This window comes from Pseudophryne corroboree, chromosome 6, assembly GCF_028390025.1.
Source record: "Pseudophryne corroboree isolate aPseCor3 chromosome 6, aPseCor3.hap2, whole genome shotgun sequence".
Taxonomy (NCBI): Eukaryota; Metazoa; Chordata; class Amphibia; order Anura; family Myobatrachidae; genus Pseudophryne; species Pseudophryne corroboree.
This window is the reverse complement of record NC_086449.1, coordinates 731,592,478-731,614,166: the sequence shown is the minus strand read 5'-3', so window position 1 is coordinate 731,614,166 and position 21,689 is coordinate 731,592,478. Positions and strand designations below refer to the sequence as shown.

The window sequence follows — 21,689 nt, the reverse complement described above, 5'->3', positions numbered from 1 at the left end:
GTCATGCTATTGAATAGTGAAGTGTCGGATTCGACTTCAGTTGAATATACCCCTATGTATTTACAGGTGCCACTTAAAATATCTCCCTCCAAACACATAAGCTGTCAATGAGTATTCCTAATTATTTCTCTCTGAATTTCCAATAAAGTTTTAAATGGAAAAAATATATCTTTGTAAATAAAAACATTAGAGATTCCCATCTGCTTTAGTGTCTCTTCTGCGTATTATATGCGGCATATTCACGCCAGGCTGGGCAAATTCAATAAATCTTATTTTTTCAGCAGATCAGGTTTCTCATCACTTACCCTAATAGCAACTTCACCAAACCCAAGATAATCATTGCCTCATTCTGTATGTCACCTTAATGTGTATGTATGAGCAGTTTCTTCAGCAGAGATCCCAGATATTAGCACACTTTTATGTGTAATGAGGTTACTCATAAATAATGACATATCACAGCAAGATCTGATCATGGATCACGTTTTGCTGGTGTGTAATCTGCATGGAATACTGTTTTTGATAGCTAATTGTAAATTTTAAACATTTTCACCATTGGATACAAGAAGTAATTAGAAAATAAAACCTTGTTATTTTATTACATACAGTAGCAGCAAGCTGTGGGCTTAGGAAGATAAAAGCTAAATTTTGATTATGTTGCTAATACCCCTTTCACACAGACCAAAATTTCCCGGGGTTATTGCACATGAACGCGCATCAACTCGGGAAATTTCTCAGTGTGAAAGGGTTGCGGGACAAAATCCCGGGACTCATGCCCCGGCATTTCAACCCTGCAATCGACCAGGGTTGGTCCCGGGATCTTCCTGGGAACCTGGTCAGTGTGAACAGGAGCCGGGTCAATGTGCCCCGGCTCCCGTTCACTCTCTATGTAGCAGGCGGCGCTTGGAGATCATGTGATCTCTTGCGCCGCCCCCGCCGTGTCACCACTGACGTCAGCAACCCGGCAATATGCCGGGCTGCTGACTGCGGTATGCAAGGCGTCTTACCCGGGAATGTCCCTGCATGATCCCGGGACCGTATTCCCGGGTAAGACCCCTGCATTTTTGGTGTGAAAGGGGTATAAGATTTACTGTGTTTTAGTATTCAAATTAGATTTCTGGTGCATTTGGCTTGCGTTTTAGCACATATTGCTGTTAGCCTTTAAAACTGGGTATAGACAGAGGGGTACTTTTACTAAGGTGGGAGTTTTTTTTAGAACTGGTGATGTTGCCCATAGCAACCAATCAGATTCTATTATCTTCCAGAAGCAGCTAGATAAATGTTAAGTAGAATCTGATTGGTTGCTATGACCAACATCACCAGCTCTATAAAATGTAGGGGTCTATTTACTAAGCCTTGGATTGAGATAAATCGGCCGGAGATAAAGTACCAGCCAATGAGCTCCTAACTGCCATTTCACAGGCTGTGTTTGAAAAATGTCAGGAGGTGATTGGCTGGTACTTTATCTCCGGCCACTTTATCTCCCCCTGAGGCTTGGTAAATAGACCCCTTAGTACATTTACTCCAGAGAAGGGTATCCAGATGATAGCTCTACACTGTCTAGATAGACAGGCAGTAGGTCAACGCCATATAGTTGACATACATTAGGTCAACATGGTCAAAAGGTCGAAATATAAAATAGACAGAGCTGAAGGTCGACAGGTATAAAAGGTCAACATTACAATGAATGACACATACTGTATATGGTTGACACAAGTTTATTTTTATTTTTTCTCACTTTTGCTTGATCTATCATCCACGTGAACTACAATTGGGAATAGTAACCAGTGCAGAGCACAGTGTTAGTGGAGCAAGGCACCTTCCCCAAAGTGCAGTGAGCGAAGCGAACCCTTGAGGGTCTACATTTGCTATAATTGGGGGCAGATATCATGAAACAGAGAAAATGACTCTGTCAACCTTTTGTACCTGTCGACCTTTGTACTGTCTACCGTTTCCATGTTGATCATTTGACCCTGTCGACCGAATGCGTGTTGACCATGTGGGGTCAACCTGATGACTGCCTAATTCCTGTAGATCTTCTAAACCACACCCACAGGGAAGTTGCCAGGGTAAGAACCATCTGTAGGCAGACTATTGCAGTAGGCCTGATTCAGGAATTGTACACAAACCCGATTTTTCACAGTTGAACGATTATCTGCCAACTCCGCATATGCCTGAGCCGCACTGCATATGTGCCGCAATGGTCTTATGACAGAAATTGCAAAGTGATTGACAGTCAGGGACTTTTTGGGGGAGGTACCGAGGGAGTGACTGCAAAAACACAGGTGTGTCACAACTGTTTTCACAGGCGTGTCTTAGCCTGCTTATATGGGGTGGAGGGGGCTTGGACTGCGCACCTTAATTCTGTGTATATTGAGAGGTGCTACCATGCTTGTAGTGCCACAGAGAAATAAAGAGAAAATGCAGGTGCACACTCTAAGTACTAAATACTGCTAATCAGAATAATTATAATAAACACTGCAATATAACATAGAGTAAAGTTGAGGTGTTTAGCATAATTTTGGCCAAAAATGTGGGCCCACCATCAGCGACCAGGTGACCTTATCTGGTGGGTCCTTAACATTCCAAATGTTCAAGTCCAGAGCACAGGACCCCCCAGGCCAGCACAAGCCAACCACCCCAAGGCATCACACTGGTGAGAGGAGTGTTAAAAAGTGTTACATTAGTAAGAAGCAAAAGCTATTTTGTAAGAGTGTTAAATAGCTGAGAGGTAATAAAAGAAAGTGTTACATTGGTTAAAAAAAACAACGTAGACGTTAATAAAGTGCCTGCATCTGCGTTCTAGTACGTAGTAACAGTAGCTCCTGCGTCTCACTTCATGCAGCCATGCTGTGCAACCATAGGCTACTCAGAAGCCTTGTAATCGACTGAGATTTGCAAAGATGCCAGTGGGTGTCTCCATTCAAAACTTGGCATCAGCGACTTTTGCATATTTTCACACATTCATTGTGTGCAAATTTGCAACTGCCAATCAATCTCTGAATCAGGCCTAGTGTTAATAGCAGCACAGAGTATTTATGCTCAGCCAACTCCTGCATTTATGCATAGAATGGGGAAGTGAGGCTGCTGTCAAAGCAGTCTAAGAAAATTGTAGTGTTGCTGCAGGAATTCAATATAATGCCTGCACTGTTTTATACTAAGTATGAAATAGACATTTTCCATCAAAAAACCAGGTTGTTAAATGAAAATTGGTATGCGCTGTGTCATCCGCAGCATACATCAGAGTCAGGCAACTCCTTCCTGAGCCTGGCGGCTGTCACTGTTACATAAAACCACAATTATTTGTCTTTATATGAACTGTGCTATAGAACTGGATCATGTGGTCCTCCAAGAATGAACCAAACTTGTGTGTATATTTATCAAAGGCCAAGAAGACCTATTGACAGCGAACATAGGTGTTTTTCAGAGTTGATAGAGGGCTTTTATTCTAATTGCCCTGTATTTTAAGGGGTAACCCCTACTGGTGGATATGGGGAAGCTTTACAGCAGTACATGTAACACCGCATTACCTATTATTTCTCTAACGTCCTAAGTGGATGCTGGGGACTCCGTCAGGACCATGGGGAATAGCGGCTCCGCAGGAGACAGGGCACAAAAAATAAAGCTTTAGGATTAGGTGGTGTGTACTGGCTCCTCCCCCTATGACCCTCCTCCAAGCCTCAGTTAGGTTTTTGTGCCCGTCCGAGCAGGGTGCAATCTAGGTGGCTCTCCTAAAGAGCTGCTTAGAAAAAGTTTTTAGGTTTTTTATTTTCAGTGAGTCCTGCTGGCAACAGGCTCACTGCATCGAGGGACTTAGGGGAGAGAATTTCAACTCACTTGCGTGCAGGATGGATTGGATTCTTAGGCTACTGGACACCATTAGCTCCAGAGGGAGTCGGAACACAGGTCTCACCCTGGGGTTCGTCCCGGAGCCGCGCCGTCGACCCCCCTTACAGATGCTGAAGATTGAAGGTCCGGAAACAGGCGGCAGAAGGCTCTTCAGTCTTCATGAAGGTAGCGCACAGCACTGCAGCTGTGCGCCATTGTTGTCACACACTTCACACCAAGCGGTCACGGAGGGTGCAGGGCGCTGCTGGGGGCGCCCTGGGCAGCAATATTTAATACCTTTATGGCAAAAGAATACATCACATATAGCCATTGAGGCTATATGTATGTATTTAACCCATGCCAGATATCTAAAACTCCGGGAGAAAAGCCCGCCGAAATAGGGGGCGGGGCTTATTCTCCTCAGCACACAGCGCCATTTTCCTGCTCAGCTCCGCTGTGAGGAAGGCTCCCAGGACTCTCCCCTGCACTGCACTACAGAAACAGGGTAAAACAGAGAGGGGGGGCGTTTTTTGGCGATATTTTGATATATTTAAGCTGCTATAAGGAACAACACTTATATAAGGTTGTTCCCATATATATTATAGCGCTTGGGTGTGTGCTGGCAAACTCTCCCTCTGTCTCCCCAAAGGGCTAGTGGGGTCCTGTCTTCGATAAGAGCATTCCCTGTGTGTCTGCTGTGTGTCGGTACGTGTGTGTCGACATGTATGAGGACGATGTTGGTGTGGAGGCAGAGCAATTGCCGATAATGGTGATGTCACCCCCCCAGGGAGTCGACACCGGAATGGATGGCTTTGTTTATGGAATTACGTGATAATGTCAGCACATTACAAAAATCAGTTGACGACATGAGACGGCCGGCAAACCAGTTAGTACCTGCCCAGGCGTCTCAGACACCGTCAGGGGCTGTAAAGCGCCCTTTACCTCAGTCGGTCGACACAGACCCAGACACAGACACTGAATCTAGTGTCGACGGTGATGAAACAAACGTATTTTCAAGTAGGGCCACACGTTATATGATCACGGCAATGAAGGAGGCTTTGCATATCTCTGATACTGCAAGTACCACAAAAAGGGGTATTATGTGGGGGGTGAAAAAACTACCTGTAGTTTTTCCTGAATCAGAGGAATTAAATGATGTATGTGATGAAGCGTGGGTTAACCCAGATAGAAAAGTGCTAATTTCAAAAAAGTTATTAGCATTATACCCTTTCCCGCCAGAGGTTAGGGCGCGCTGGGAAACACCCCCTAGGGTGGATAAGGCGCTCACACGCTTATCAAAACAAGTGGCGTTACCGTCTCCTGATACGGCCGCCCTCAAGGATCCAGCTGATAGGAGACTGGAAACTACCCTAAAAAGTATATACACACATACTGGTGTTATACTGCGACCAGCCATCGCCTCAGCCTGGATGTGCAGTGCTGGGGTCGTCTGGTTGGATTCCCTGACTGAAAATATTGATACCCTGGATAGGGACAGTATTTTATTGACTATAGAGCAATTAAAGGATGCTTTCCTTTATATGCGAGATGCTCAGAGAAATATTTGCACTCTGGCATCGAGAGTAAATGCGATGTCCATATCTGCCAGAAGGAGTTTATGGACGCGACAGTGGTCAGGTGATGCGGATTCCAAACGACATATGGAAGTATTGCCGTATAAAGGGGAGGAATTATTTGGCGTCGGTCTATCGGATCTGGTGGCCACGGCAACTGCCGGAAAATCCACCTTTTTACCTCAGACCCCCTCCCAACAGAAAAAGACACCGTCTTTTCAGCCGCAGTCCTTTCGGTCCTATAAGAACAAGCGGACAAAAGGACAGTCATATCTGCCTCGGGGCAGAGGAAGGGGTAAGAGAGGGCAGCAAGCAGCCCCTGCCCAGGAACAGAAGCCCTCTCAGGGTTCTGCAAAGCCCTCAGCATGACGCTGGGGCCTTACAAGCGGACTCAGGAGCGGTGGGGGGTCGACTCACGAATTTCAGCGCACAGTGGGCTTGCTCACAGGTGGACCCCTGGATCCTGCAGGTAGTATCTCAGGGTTACAGGTTGGAATTCGAGAAGTCTCCCCCTCGCAGGTTCCTAAAGTCTGCTTTGCCAACGTCTCCCTCAGACAGGGCGACGGTATTGGAAGCCATTCACAAGCTGTTTTCTCAGCAGGTGATAGTCAAGGTACCCCTCCTACAACAGGGAAAGGGGTATTACTCCACGCTATTTGTGGTACCGAAGCCGGACGGCTCGGTAAGACCTATTCTAAATCTGAAATCTTTGAACCTGTACATACAAAAATTCAAGTTCAAGATGGAGTCACTCAGAGCAGTGATAGCGAATCTGGAAGAAGGGGACTTTATGGTGTCCCTGGACATAAAGGATGCTTACCTGCATGTCCCAATTTGCCCTTCACATCAAGGGTACCTCAGGTTCGTGGTGCAAAACTGTCATTATCAGTTTCAGACGCTGCCGTTTGGATTGTCCACGGCACCTCGGTCTTTACCAAGGTAATGGCCGAAATGATGATTCTTCTGCGAAGAAGAGGCGTATTAATTATCCCTTACTTGGACGATCTCCTGATAAGGGCAAGGTCCAGAGAACAGCTGGAGGACGGAGTAGCACTAACCCGACTAGTGCTGCAACAACATGGGTGGATTCTGAATTTTCCAAAATCTCAGTTGACCCCGACGACACGTCTGCTGTTCCTGGGAATGATTCTGGACACGGTTCAGAAAAAGGTGTTTCTTCCGGAGGAGAAAGCCAGGGAGTTATCCGAACTTGTCAGGAACCTCCTAAAACCAGGGAAAGTGTCTGTGCATCAATGCACAAGAGTCCTGGGAAAGATGGTGGCTTCTTACGAAGCGATTCCATTCGGCAGATTCCACGCACGAACTTTTCAGTGGGATCTGCTGGACAAATAGTCCGGATCACATCTGCAGATGCATCAGCGGATAACCTTATCGCCACGGACAAGGGTGTCTCTTCTGTGGTGGTTGCAGAGTGCTCATCTGTTAGAGGGCCGCAGATTCGGCATACAGGACTGGGTCCTGGTGACCACGGATGCCAGTCTGAGAGGCTGGGGAGCGGTCACACAGGGAAGAAACTTCCAGGGAGTATGGTCAAGCCTGGAGATGTCTCTTCACATAAATATACTGGAGCTAAGAGCGATTTACAATGCTCTAAGTCTGGCAAAACCCCTGCTTCAGGGTCAGCCGGTGTTGATCCAGTCGGACAACATCACGGCAGTCGCCCACGTAAACAGACAGGGCGGCACAAGAAGCAGGACAGCAATGGCAGAAGCTGCAAGGATTCTTCGCTGGGCGGAAGATCATGTGATAGCACTGTCAGCAGTATTCATTCCGGGAGTGGACAACTGGGAAGCAGACTTCCTCAGCAGACACGATCTACACCCGGGAGAGTGGGGACTTCATCCAGAAGTCTTCCACATGATTGTGAACCGTTGGGAAAAACCAATGGTGGATATGATGGCGTCCCGCCTCAACAAAAAACTGGACAGGTATTGCGCCAGGTCAAGAGACCCTCAGGCAATAGCTGTGGACGCTCTGGTAACACCGTGGGTGTTCCAGTCAGTGTATGTGTTCCCTCCTCTGCCTCTCATACCAAAAGTACTGAGAATTATACGGCAAAAGGGAGTAAGAACGATACTAGTGGCTCCGGATTGGCCAAGAAGAACTTGGTACCCGGAACTTCAAGAGATGCTCACGGAGGATCCGTGGCCTCTACCTCTAAGACGGGACCTGCTTCAACAGGGACCGTGTCTATTCCAAGACTTACCGCGGCTGCGTTTGACGGCATGGCGGTTGAACGCCGAATTCTAAGGGAAAAAGGCATTCCGGAAGAGGTCATTCCTACACTGGTAAAAGCCAGGAAGGAGGTGACTGCACAACATTATCACCGCATTTGGAGAAAATATGTTGCGTGGTGTGAGGCCAGGAAGGCCCCCACGGAGGAATTTCAACTGGGTCGATTCCTACATTTCCTGCAAACAGGATTGTCTATGGGCCTCAAATTGGGGTCCATTAAGGTTCAAATTTCGGCCCTGTCGATTTTCTTCCAGAAAGAATTGGCTTCAGTTCCTGAAGTCCAGACTTTTGTAAAAGGAGTACTACATATACAGCCCCCGGTTGTGCCCCCAGTGGCACCGTGGGATCTTAATGTAGTCTTGGATTTTCTCAAATCCCATTGGTTTGAGCCGCTCAAATCGGTGGAGTTGAAGTATCTTACATGGAAAGTAACCATGCTACTGGCCCTGGCTTCAGCCAGGAGAGTATCAGAATTGGCGGCTTTATCATATAAGAGCCCATATCTGATTTTCCATACGGACAGGGCAGAACTGCGGACGCGTCCTCATTTTCTGCCTAAGGTGGTGTCAGCGTTTCACCTGAACCAGCCTATTGTGGTGCCTGCGGCTACTAACGATTTGGAGGATTCCAAGTTGTTGGACGTGGTCCGGGCATTGAAAATATATATTTCAAGAACGGCGGGAGTCAGAAAGTCTGACTCACTGTTTATATTGTATGCACCCAACAAGATGGGTGCTCCTGCTTCTAAGCAGACGATTGCTCGTTGGATTTGTAGCACAATTCAACTTGCACATTCTGTGGCAGGCTTGCCACAACCTAAATCTGTCAAGGCCCATTCCACAAGGAAAGTGGGCTCATCCTGGGCGGCTGCCCGGGGGGTCTCGGCATTACAACTCTGCCGAGCTGCTACTTGGTCAGGGGCAAACACGTTTGCAAAATTCTACAAATTTGATACCCTGGCTGAGGAGGACCTTGAGTTCTCTCATTCGGTGCTGCAGAGTCATCCGCACTCTCCCGCCCGTTTGGGAGCTTTGGTATAATCCCCATGGTCCTGACGGAGTCCCCAGCATCCACTTAGGACGTTAGAGAAAATAAGAATTTACTTACCGATAATTCTATTTCTCGTAGTCCGTAGTGGATGCTGGGCGCCCATCCCAAGTGCGGATTGTCTGCAATACTTGTACATAGTTATTGTTACAAACAAATTCGGGTTGTTATTGTTGTGAGCCGTCTGTTCAGAGGCTCCTACGTTTGTCATACTGTTAACTGGGTTCAGATCACAAGTTATACGGTGTGATTGGTGTGGCTGGTATGAGTCTTACCCGGGATTCAATATCCTTCCTTATTGTGTACGCTCGTCCGGGCACAGTATCCTAACTGAGGCTTGGAGGAGGGTCATAGGGGGAGGAGCCAGTACACACCACCTAATCCTAAAGCTTTATTTTTTGTGCCCTGTCTCCTGCGGAGCCGCTATTCCCCATGGTCCTGACGGAGTCCCCAGCATCCACTACGGACTACGAGAAATAGAATTATCGGTAAGTAAATTCTTATTTTTATCGCCAACTCAGGAACAGAACAAAATTATAATATATTTTTGAATAAAACATTTTATTTTATTAATTGCTCCACTGCACATGCCGGCCATGCAACAGGAATTTGTGTGGTGAAGTGGTAATTAAGGGGTCTATCTACTAAGCCTTCGAGAGAAATAAAGTGGACGAAGATAAAGTACCAGCCAATCAGCTCCTAACTAATGTTACAGGCTGTGGGGTCTATTCATGAAGCAGTGAAAAGAGTGGAGATGTGAGCCAGCGGAGAAGTTGCCCATGTCAACCAATCAATGTTGAGGTAACATTTATAAAGTGCATTCTATACAATTTTACGTAGCAGCTGATTGGTTGCCATGGGCAACTTCTCCACTGGCTCACTTCTCCACTCTTTTTACTGCTTCATAAATAAACCCCTTTGTTTGAAAAATGACAGTTAGGAGTTGGTTCGTTGGTACTTTATCTCCATCAACTTTATCACTCCCCAAGTCTTAGTACATAGACCCATCCTTACCGCTCTATGCCATACTTTGAGAATAAAAACTGGGGGGGAAAAGTTAGCGATGCTTATTCATATGTCAGCCTCCTGGGGGTATATTTATTAAAGTGCAGGCTTTTAGAAGTGGAGATGTTGCCCATAGCAACCAATCAGATTCTACTTATTATCTATCTAGCACCTTCTAGAAGGTAATAGCTGTTTGATTGGTTGCTATGGGCAACATCTCCATATCCAAAAACCCACACCTTAGTAAATATAACACCAGGGGTCCTAAGTAAAAGAGACTAAGATGCTCAAATATATAAACAGTATCCAAATTTGACATAATTCTATTGGTTGTACGTATACTCAGGGGAGGGGGTAATGATTATGTAGGCCCAGTTTTCTGTAGGGACTGGGATTGCAGGAAGGTGCAGCTATGCCCCCACCATGCAGCCTGTGGACATTAAATAGATCTAAGAGATGAGAGGGGACAGCCTTTTAAGAGATGAGGAGTCTCAGCTGCCTTGGGTCCACCAACATTAAATGAATCCCAAAGGGGTGTGTGAGTCTGAAGTGAAGTCCAATCTGAAGACCTATCGCCTGACATTCTTAACTGCATGGTCAGCTGTTGGGACCCCAGAACAGTACCCCAAAATCGGGACTGTTGTGTTGGGAGGTATGTTATTAGGATCTATACAACAAGCTCAAAAGAGTTGAAATTAAATCTAAACATGAGGAGTTTATGTTGATATATAGCCTATTGGGATGATGGTCACAATATGCGCTCAATGGATGTGAAAGTAAGTGTTAGGCCACACAGCGAGCCCTTAACAAGGATGCCAGGTTTATTGGTAAACACCAGGTTCAGAGTTAATGCAGGAACACAGTGGTAATGCAGGGGTTAACAGCAGTGGTGTCAAACCGTGGTAAATTCAGGTATTAGGTGTCTCACCTGAGAAGCTAAGTACTGCACATTGTGACACTCTTACACAGTAAAGATGGCTGCAGTCTGCACATGTGCAGCAGCACATCAGGTTGGAGGTTGCACCTCACTGCAGACTCTGGATCCTAGTGCCCAGAGTGTATGCAGCACAGGAGACAGCCCAACAGTTTAGGCAAGAGAGAGTGGTTCAGATGTTGTCATACATACCAGGCTTGATTTCTGGAAGAGGAGTGGACTACATGGAGATGTTCATGTCATGTTTAGAATGCAAGCACGGTTTGAGTGGCTTGGTGGCATGGCTTAATTTGTCTTGATTTTTCAATTGGTCATATTAGAAGGGTTGATTGAATGTGAACAATTACATATACAGGTTGAGTATCCCTTATCCAAAATGCTTGGGACCAGAAGTATTTTGGATATCAGATTTTTCCGTGTTTTAGAATAACTGCATACCATAATGAGATATCATGGCGATGGGACCTAAGTCTAAGCATAGAATGCATTTATGTTTCATATACACCTTATACACACAGCCTGAAGGTCATTTTAGCCAATATTTTTAATAACTTAGTGCAGTAAACAATGTGTGTGTACATTCACACAATTCATTTATGTTTCTTATACACCTTATACACACAGCCTGAAGGTCATTTAATACAATAATGTTAATAACTTTGTGTATTAAACAAAGTTTGTGTACATTGAGCCATCAGAAAACAAGGTTTCACTATCTCACTCGCACTCAAAAAATTCCGTGTTTCGGAATATTTGGATATGGGATACTCAACCTGTATATTATTTTGATTTTACAATATGTTCTTTTCGGGTTAGCTTGTACTTTTTTTTTAGTGGTCCATTAATGATGAGAAGGACAATTTTTCTTTCATCCCATTAGGCAAATGTGAGATGAACGTAGTGGTGTTTAGGTGAATACTATATACAATATTTGTAATCTGCGTTTCTGGAAATGCATGTGTGATCCTTCACACACTATGTTCTGTTAAACGAATAGGATGTTCTTTGTCTTCATTCCTAAACACTGAATCCCTGGTTGATCGTTGTGGTTTACTGTATATACTGAAATCAGTCTACACCCAGACCTTGGGCGTTTGTGTTCTAAGGAATGAAACTATTTTAGTTTGAAATCTTAAGCCATTTTTTTTACACAAGTCCCTGTTTATTTTATCTCAAAGTTCATTTAACTTTTCTTTTTTAAGGGCCATTAACGTAGAGGAAATACTGGCACAACTTCTCAGCTAAACTGAAGACATTTCTTTTTGTTTTGAGATTTAAATTTCTATAGTTTACATCTTACAAATATACTGCATCATGGCCAGATCATGCTTCTGAGCAGAGAATGTCTGGAGGTATCTGCAGTAATTACACCTCTATGGGCAGGAGGTGTGTAATGAATGCAACTCCTAATTGGATGCCTCTAACAACTGCCGTCCAATCAGGGACTGCATTCCGTTTCACATTCCTTTCATAATGCTTTTGAATTATATCCAGTGCGAAAATGATTAAACCTCTTTACTGACAGCGCATGAAAACGTCATTCATTGTGAGTAATAGTGGTCACCCAGGGCTGGTGCTACCATTAGGTAGCTTTAGATGGCTGCCTAGGGCGCCAGCATCTGGAGGGCACCGCTAAGGGGATTCGGTCTGAAGATCGACACTGTCTAGGTCGACAATGTTTAGGTCGACAACTATAGGTCGACAGGGTTGGAAGGTCGACATGTGCTAGGTCGACAGGTCAAAGGTCAACATGAGGTTTTAAAAAAAACTTTTTGAACTTATTCATACTTAACGATCCACGTGGACTACGATTGGAACGGTAATCTGTTTGCGAGCCGTGCGAGGGGACACGATGCACTAATTGGGGTTCCCGGTCACTCTACGAAGAAAACGACACCAAAAAACAAACAAAAAACCCCATGTCGACCTTTTGACCTGTCGACCTAGCACATGTCGACCTAGAAACCCTGTCGACCTTCCAATCCTGTCGACCTAGTGACTGTCGACCTATAGTGGTCGACCTAAACATTGTCGACCTAGACACTGTTGATCTAATGATCCACAACCCCGCTAAGGCCTCCTTCGACAAAAACATACTGGGTGAAAACATATGGGAACATATTTAGCAATATTAAATACATTACTTATTAGATCACAACAAGCTGGAATAACAAGCATGAGGTTAATGAAGAGATACATTGGACGCTGTTATATGTAATAACTACATTCAGCCTCAACCAAAGCGAGATCCAGTTTAACTTTGAAGCAATTGCCCTTGTACAGTCTCATGGGGAAAAAAGAGACCATTTTTCATGTGCAAATTTTCATTTCATGTCCTCTCTATAGATAGACAGCAAAAGAACACTGCCTCTTTTATCAAGGGGCCTGAAAATGACATTAGCACAAGGATCTTTGCATTCGTGTTGAGTCAGGTTATAAAAACCTTTGGTACCATTTTTATGTCTCTTTCCTTATACAACTGTATATAACAATCTGAGCCCAGACAAGATCTGCACTTGAATGATGTACACAATACTAAGTCCTAGAGGCTTAGCCAACTCTGGGCATAGGGCATATAGGCAAATGCCTAGGCAAAAGTAAAAGTGGCTGACTAAAACCAGCCCAAACCAGAAAGCACCACTAGAAACACCCACAAGCCCTCCTGTTGGAGCAACAACCCAGCCCACCCCAACATTATTTAGGGGGAACTAGCTTAAACCCAGTTGGGTTCATGTGACCAGAGGTTGGGAGACCGCTTGTCACCATACCGACGCCGGGATCCTGACTTTCAGATGGCCAGATGGGGCGTCTGCATGCCGGCTGTTCTCTGTTCGGGATACCGGCGTCGGTATAGTGACCGCCGATCACATAACCGCATCCCCTTAAACCTTGTCTAGGACACCATATTGATACTGAGACTTCTGTACTTGTTATTTCCTGTCTTAATTCCAGCAATTTCTGTAAAACTTGTTTTTCTCTTCCATCTCAGAGTAATTCTCCTCTTTCTTTGGGTGGAAATACTTGTTCTTAAGTAACAATTTGTAAACAAGAAAGCTGAACATTTTAACAGTCTATAATTATATCCACATACTGGAGCGGAGGGCAGATTCTTCAGAAATTCTGTGACTTGTTTATGCATCTTCTTTGTTCATTTTATAACATATAATAAACAGTCTATTGCAATTTCTTGTCCCTGAAGTCTTTATCTCTTTGTTTTTTCAGCTACAAAATATACTTAGAGACATCTGATGATGTATTACCTCTTTTTTGGGTCTGATACTGTTTTGGGGGTAAAGCAAAGCAGACCAAGTAACTTTGCACCTGACCATGTAGCAATGTAAGAGGAACAAATACATTTATTATATTTGAATGCAGGGTAAATACTGTCTGATTTTGCATGTAACCCGCACTTGCGGGACAGCGTTATTTGTACTCTGCATTTGAGTTTGCACACACCCCTCCCAAATCTAAATCTCTCTGTACATTTTAACTGTGGCCCCCCTGTAGGTGCACAGTGCCTGATTCAGAGTTGAGTGTAGTTGCATGCGCAGCTGCAATTTCATTCGCAGTGGACTTGCGGAAATATGCTAATGGTTTATCCACTGTCTGGTGCACAGGGGCGCCCACTCCTTGTGTCTCATATCCGTCGCTCATGTGCATAAGCGGAATCATCTGAAACATTGGATGTGCATACACTGGTTCATCGGACTTCCGAGCAACCCTATGCTGTCTCAAGAGCCCTATACACTGATAGATCCGCCACCCGAGCTGCCCGACGGCGGATACGGCCGACGGGCGACCCGGCGGCGGGGGTCAGTGACTGGGGGAGTGAAGTTTCTTCACTCACCCCGTCACCCGGCTCCATAGCAGTGCAGGCAAATATGGACGAGATCGTCCGTATTGGCCTGCATGCACAAGCGACGGGGCACCAGCGATGAACGAGCGTTATCTTGTTCATTAATGAATGAGATTGTTCATATTTTTCAGTATTATCGGCCAGTGTATAGGACCCATCAGACAGAGCCGATCTCCTAAGACAAGTCTCTGCAGCTGCGAACACATATGCAGTGGCTGACCTGGCAATTTCTACAGGATATAATGGTCCCGACGCACCTGTATTTTTCTAGCCCCCGCTCCCCCCCCCCCCCTCGTTACCCCAAACACTGACTACATGTCACTTGTAAATTGTGTATCATTCGAAGTGCAGCATTGTTGCCTGCTCAGTGGCAAAGAATCTCTCCACTGAGTCTAACACTGACATTGAATGTACCTCTGAATGAGGCGCACAGTTACTTCCTCTTTTTTGCTTTACTCTCAGCTCAGAATCATTACTTTTTTTAATGTTTTTTTTTTCCAACCACAGAGCTGTCTCAGGTCTCCCCTGTTGGCAAAATTGATAGATTCAGTGAAGAGGCGTCACTACCTTTAATGACACCAGTTGCGGCGTGTGGGAATAAACTCATGTCACAATGCCACGCCCACTTGAATGACGATATGACGCCATTTCCATCACGTAGTGGCAGCTAACATACCAGTCTTGTAAACATGGACTTTCATTTTAAACATTTAGCACATTTTCCTAAATCCTACTAAACCACCATCATCATTTGTTTATAGTGTGTCACAGACACTGTAGCGCTGGTGAATCCAGACTGAACGCTGATAATCAAAAGATGAGTGTCAGTAAATGGGTCTATCTGCACACACTAACAAGCTTTGCCTTGTGCAAAATTTGTTGGCAGCATGGCAGTATCAATCAAAAGTGATGACGCTCAGTAACGTAGTTCTGTGGAAACGCTCATTGGCTACATACAGTATTACGCTATGATTAAAGGAAGCTTTCAGACATGCTAATGAATAAGTTTCTACCTGCCTTTTATAGGGCTGACACAGATTTGAGACATGAGAAGTGTCCTGGGCTTTTAATCAGTGCCTTAACTAGACATTTTAGCGCTGTGTGCAACTAACAGCATCATCCCTCCCCCTCCCCATATACAAAACAGGGACAGGGCGCTTCGTAGGCACGTGCTAAAAATATAAGGGCATGGCTTCATGGGAAAGAGGCGTGGCCATAAAATACCAATTCATATTACGCTGTACAGAAGTCTCCATTATTCAAATGACTTCGCACAGTAGCGTCACTTACACACATTACACCAGGTAGAGCCCATTTTACACATTACGCCAGGTAGAGCCCATGTCACATATTATGCCAGGTAGAGCACCTATCATACATTATGCCAGGTAGAGCCCCTTTTACACATTGCGCCAAGTAGAGCCCCTGTCACACATTACGCCAGGTAGAGCTCCTAACACACATTATGGCAGGTAGAGTCCCCTTTTACACAGTACGGCAAGTAGAGTCCCTATTCAGACATTACGGCAGGCAGAGCTGCCTTTTACACATTAGGAAGGCAGAGTCCACCTTATTTACACATTAGGCAGGCAGAGTCCCCCTTTTTTACATATTAGGCAGAAAGGCATCCTTTTTTACATATTAGGCAGAAAGAGTTCCCCTTTTTACACATTAGGCAGCAGAGTCACCCTTTTTACACATTAGGCAGGCAGAGTCTGCCTTTTTACACATTAGGCAGGCAAAGTCCCCCTTTTTTTTTTACACATTAGGCAGGCAGAGTCCCCCTTTATTACACATTAGGAAGGCAAAGTCCCCCTTTTTTACACATTAGGCAGGCAGAGTCCCTCTTTTTAAACATTAGGCAGGCAGAGACAGAGTGAGTGAGTGTATGAGTGTATTATACTTACCTGTGACCAGGCGGCAAGCCTCTCTTCTTCTCGCCCTACGCTGCACTCTTTGCAGCACAAGGCATTGTGGGTGGGCTGGGGGCAGGCTGGGAGAGACGTCTTCTCTCACAGCACACAGGGGGTGGGGGGTGGGGTGATGCTGCAGCGCTGCACGGCTGCCTATGTGAGAAGAGGTAGCTGGGAGCAGCTGAGAGGTGACGGCAGGGTGCGCGGGCCCCAGAGTGCGGCTGCTGATCGGCCAGGCGAGTGTTGCCGGTGTTCCTGCGCCCTGGCAAACGCCTAGTTACGGCCCTGCTATTTAAAACTGTTGGTATCCAAGTGTATGCTGACTTGATACTGTTAATTAAATATCATATTGGCCTTAAGACTCAACATTACAGTCTTTCCCTTCCCTGTTAGGATCTGCAGCACAGCTATGGAAAGTATTGTCCAGTTGTCAAGTTCATTAATGCAACAAGTTCATACTGATTGTCAAGTTCATATTAATTGTTAAGTTCATTGATCAGATCACATTTATGCAACTACAGTAAATACCCTGAAAAGCCCTGGCATGGGTCTCTGTGATGGGATGGGATTTATACGTGAACCAATCACACCAGGCCCGGGAATATTGTTGGATTTATTATTCAAATATTAGTACAATGGGTGCTAAGTACCATATTTTATTAGGAAAATAATGCTGCTAGTGGTGACCCGTTTGTATGAGATCTGCGCATGTGAAAATGCTCTACTGCATATGTGCCAATCCCGTTCTGTGCAATGCTTACAGCGCCCCCTAATCAGCAGCGTGCCGCGGCCTTAAGGGGACAGCACAGGGATCGTTTCCCAATGTTTTATGGAGATACTGACTACCTAATAAGTGCTAATTATTTCCAATGTTATGCTATTTAGTAGATGTTTCTCTAAATAATAGACTCAAATAAGTCGATATCGAGTTCAGCTAAATGGTGCTCAGCTAAAAGAAGCCAAACTGTGCTCAAGAACTATTGATACTATGTATAAGTGCTGACTAGTTCCACTGGTTACATTAATATGGAGACTTTCCCCTAGTGATACATCTGAGTAGGTGTATGACGATCTTATTGGTGCTCTGATACAGGAGCTAAAGTGACACTATCACCTGAGAACCGATTATTCAGGTTATCACAATTATAAAATCGGGAAACGGTTTAAGATTTATTTGTATTTTCTAGATGCTGTTTTGTGTTATTATACCATTGCTTAATATGCCACCATGTGTTATTTATTTTAGATATTTTGGATACTTACCTGTGATAATGGAATTGTTTTCCCTAACAATATGAATATTTTTTCATATTATGAATAATTATTATAGTTACATAAGATAAATTTCTCACTACACATAAATTTTATAGAGACAGGAACGCATTCAAGACAATATCTTTGCCCTGTTTGTTTATTGACGTTCATGATGTTATTATCAGAGCATGTGATGGGAAATAGTATAGCCACTGTTAGCTGAACCAGATGATGACATACATGAATCCTTTCATCTATTAGAGAAGGTGACAAAGGGTGGAAAATATACACTGAGAGATTTCAGCACTTTTCGATTAGAAGTTACAGAAACCTCTCAGAGCATATTTTCCACCTTCTCTAACAGGTGAGATAAGGATCATGTTTTACTGGTCAGCTGAGTTATTGTCCCAAACAGCTGCGGAGTTTGGCAGTGGCCTCCTCCATCACCTTCACCACTTCCATCAGGGCTTCATATTGGATCTCAAGCTTTATTTTCAGATCTCATTCTCCTCCGCTAGCAAGTTCTTCTCTTCTGCTAGCTTTTTGTTTTCCACTTCCAGGGCTTGGCAATTGTTGTTATCCTTTTCACTGGCAGTGGGTTCCTTGCTTAGACTGCCTTTAGAGATGACCTCTTCCACCTGCTCAATAGGAGCCAGTTCCATAGCCTCAGGCCCGGCAGGGCGAGGCACGTGGGCATCTCTTCTCTTTGCAATCCATTTCCGATATTTCCTGCAAGGATAACAGGAGGTCATGGTGTTCCAGAATGAGATGACCCATCTTGGAGGCATGGTGCTGTGGGGAAAGATGAAGAGTAGATAGTGTTAGATGCCTTGAAATGCATTTACAATTGTAAGTGACATCACCTATTTAGGGATAAACATTCATATTTTAGATCAACTAGAACCTGAAACTGTAAGAGGTATAATGGCCTTTCTGTACAGTCCATTTCCCCAGTAACCATTTTACTTATGTAAGCTGAGTGCACTTTCAATGTTGGAAATTGTAAAATCATCTGCGGTGTCCGACATAAACCTACTTTCTGACTTCCCTAATATTTTCAGACTTATCAAACCTTCTAAAGAGTATAAGTGGAGCTGTTGCCCATGACAACCAATTATCTTCTATTATTTATCTAGTATACTCTCTACAATGATCCAGTAACTATGGGCAACACCTCCCATCATTAGAAGGGAAGAGAGGTCTCCCCCTAGGTTACTAATAATAAATGGTGGCCATGTATTGCTGATGTACTCTATGGCTCAGTGTGTAATAAGGAAACCAGGAGAGTGGTGAGGATTTCTCAGTACATAAATAGCTCCATAGTTTGGCTTCAGTGGCAAAAGATGAAACCATCATGGAAAGTCTCTGTGACCACTATAATAAACTAACATACACATGTATAATCCAAAACATTTTAAATAAAACATATGATAGTATTTAAATAATCACCAGCTATGGCATAATTTAATTTTCTATGAATTTGTTTCCAGTTTAATATATAGTATCTGAATCCTATTTTCTGTTTTATTAAATCATTAAAGCAACAATTTCTATTCCCCTCTGATTCTCATTGATCATGCTCTAAGGGGCCCATTTATCAATGATTTTTAGCTGTTTGAAAGTCATTATGTATGATAAATGTTGCTCCAGCCAATCAGCTCCCAGCTTACTCAGCTGACCGACGGAAGTGGGTTCTGCGAGGCTAGGCAGTCTGCATGGTGACACGCAGATCCCAGTATTTCCCCTACCAGAAAACGGGGGAAACACATCAATCAGGCAGCAGCAGAAGGGAAGTGCGGGTGATATTGCAAGGTGCATGCACAGAACTAACCTTGAGTGGCTGCAGATTCCCGATAATTGGGAATCTGTACTGCGTTCCACTCTGAATCAGGCCCTTAGTCTCTACCCACCGTGACACACTCTCACTTGACAGCATCTTCTCTTACTTCTGCTCCATCTCTAGCTTCCCAAATGTAACATTACACCTGTCTGCCCAAGGCCACCATCAGGGTGGTATGGGAAGTACTGGTGTATGGGTTCTGGACAGACAGGGGGGCCCAGTGATGATCCCGGTGGCAGGAATGCAAACTGCTTCTGTTCCATTCCTTATGGACTCTAGTACCAAGACCTTGCAAAACACCCCTTTGTTTCCTAGCTATGCTAGCTATACTAGGAGCAGTGTCGGACTGGGGCATGAAAGGCTACCGGGGAGTGGAATGGGGCCCATGTTCAGGGGTGTGGCCAGCTGCTATAGCGGTTTGGCTAACCATTAGAGAGTGCCCCTTGATACATATATATATAGTAAATACTGCTAGGATATGCATGATAATGTACCAGATTAATAACAGCAATACGCAGTAGAAAATATACCATAGTCCTGTGCAGTATAAAGTAACCTATGTATAATTCAGGTGCACGGTCTGGAACCTGATCCCTAGAAGAGGAGGGGCACACCGGGGGTTTCCTCTGTACCCCTGGGGGCCAGTCCAGCCCTGGCTAGGAGTATCTAAGGTGTTTCTATGCAAGTTAACAGGTTTTCTCTGACGTCCTAGTGGATGCTGGGAACTCCGTAAGGACCATGGGGAATAGCGGGTTCCGAAGGAGGCTGGGCACTCTAGAAAGATTTATGACTACCTGGTGTGCACTGGCTCCTCCCACCACGACCCTCCTCCAAGCCTCAGTTAGATTTTGTGCCCGGCCGAGGTTGGATGCACACTAGGGGCTCTCCTGAGCCCTTAGAAAGAAAGTATAGATTTAGGTTTTTTATTTTCAGTGAGACCTGCTGGCAACAGGCTCACTGCAGCGAGGGACTAAGGGGAGAAGAAGCGAATTCGCCTGCTTGCAGCCGGATTGGGCTTCTTAGGCTACTGGACACCATTAGCTCCAGAGGGATCGACCGCAGGCCCAGTCCTTGGTGTTCGGTCCCGGAGCCGCGCCGCCGTCCCCCTTACAGAGCCAGAAGCAAGAAGAGGTCCGGAAAATCGGCGGCAGAAGACATCAGTCTTCACCAAGGTAGCGCACGGCTGTGTCGACATGTTTGATGAGGATAATGATGTGGAGACGGAGCAGATGCCTTTAGAAGGGATGTCACCCCCTGCGGGGCAGACACCTGAGTGGTTGAGCTTATGGAAAGAAATGAGTGCACGTATAGACTCCTTACATAAGAAATTTGACGACATGCCAAATGTGGGACAGCCGACTTCTCAGCTCGTGCCTGTCCAGGCGTCGCACAGGTCATCAGGGGCTCTAAAACGCCCGCTACCTCAGACCGCAGACCCAGATGTCGACACTGATACTGACACCAGTGTCGACGACGATGAGTCTAACCTGATGCCCACTAAGGCCATTCACTGCATGATTGAGGCAATGAAAGAGGTGTTACACATTTCTGATATAAATACAGGTACCACTAAAAAGGGTATTATGTTTGGGGAGAAAAAACTACCCGTAGTTATTCCCCCATCAGATGAATTAAATGAAGTGCGTGAAGAAGCGTGGGTTTTCCCTGATAAAAAATTGGTAATTCCTAAGAAGGTACTAATGGCGTTCCCTTTCCCGCCAGAGGATAGGTCACGTTGGGAAACACCTCCTAGGGTGGATAAAGCGCTCACATGTTTGTCTAAAAAGGTGGCACTACCGTCTCCGGATACGGCCGCCCTCAAGGAACCTGCTGATAGAAAGCAGGAGGCGATCCTGAAGTCTGTATATACACACTCAGGCATTATACTTAGGCCAGCTATTGCGTCAGCTTGGATGTGCAGTGCTGCCGCTGCGTGGTCAGATAAACTGTCAGAAAATATTGACACATTAGACAGAGACACGATCCTGTTAACCATAGACCATATAAAAGACTCAGTCTTATATATGAGAGATGCACAGAGGGAAATCTGCCGACTGGCATCTAAAGTTAGTGCATTGCCCATTTCTGCTAGGAGAGGCTTATGGACTCGCCAGTGGACAGGAGATGCAGATTCTAAAAGGCACATGGAAGTGTTGCCATATAAGGGTGAGGAATTATTTGGGGA

The 21,689-nt window shown here is 45.0% G+C and overlaps 1 protein-coding gene and 1 long non-coding RNA gene across 3 annotated transcripts in view; one reads left to right on the top strand and one right to left on the bottom strand.

The window, feature by feature from the left end:
* The window catches only part of ABTB3 (ankyrin repeat and BTB domain containing 3), a 386,831-nt gene that overhangs the window by 142,443 nt on the left and 222,699 nt on the right, over window positions 1-21,689 (top strand). The gene's annotated exons all lie outside the window — the stretch shown is intronic.
* LOC134933333 (uncharacterized) overlaps window positions 17,819-21,689 on the bottom strand; it is a 30,363-nt gene continuing 26,492 nt past the window's right edge. Inside the window, exon 3 of the long non-coding RNA XR_010179673.1 lies at window positions 17,819-18,456. This is a non-coding gene — a long non-coding RNA (uncharacterized LOC134933333). The remainder of the gene's footprint in view (window positions 18,457-21,689) is intronic.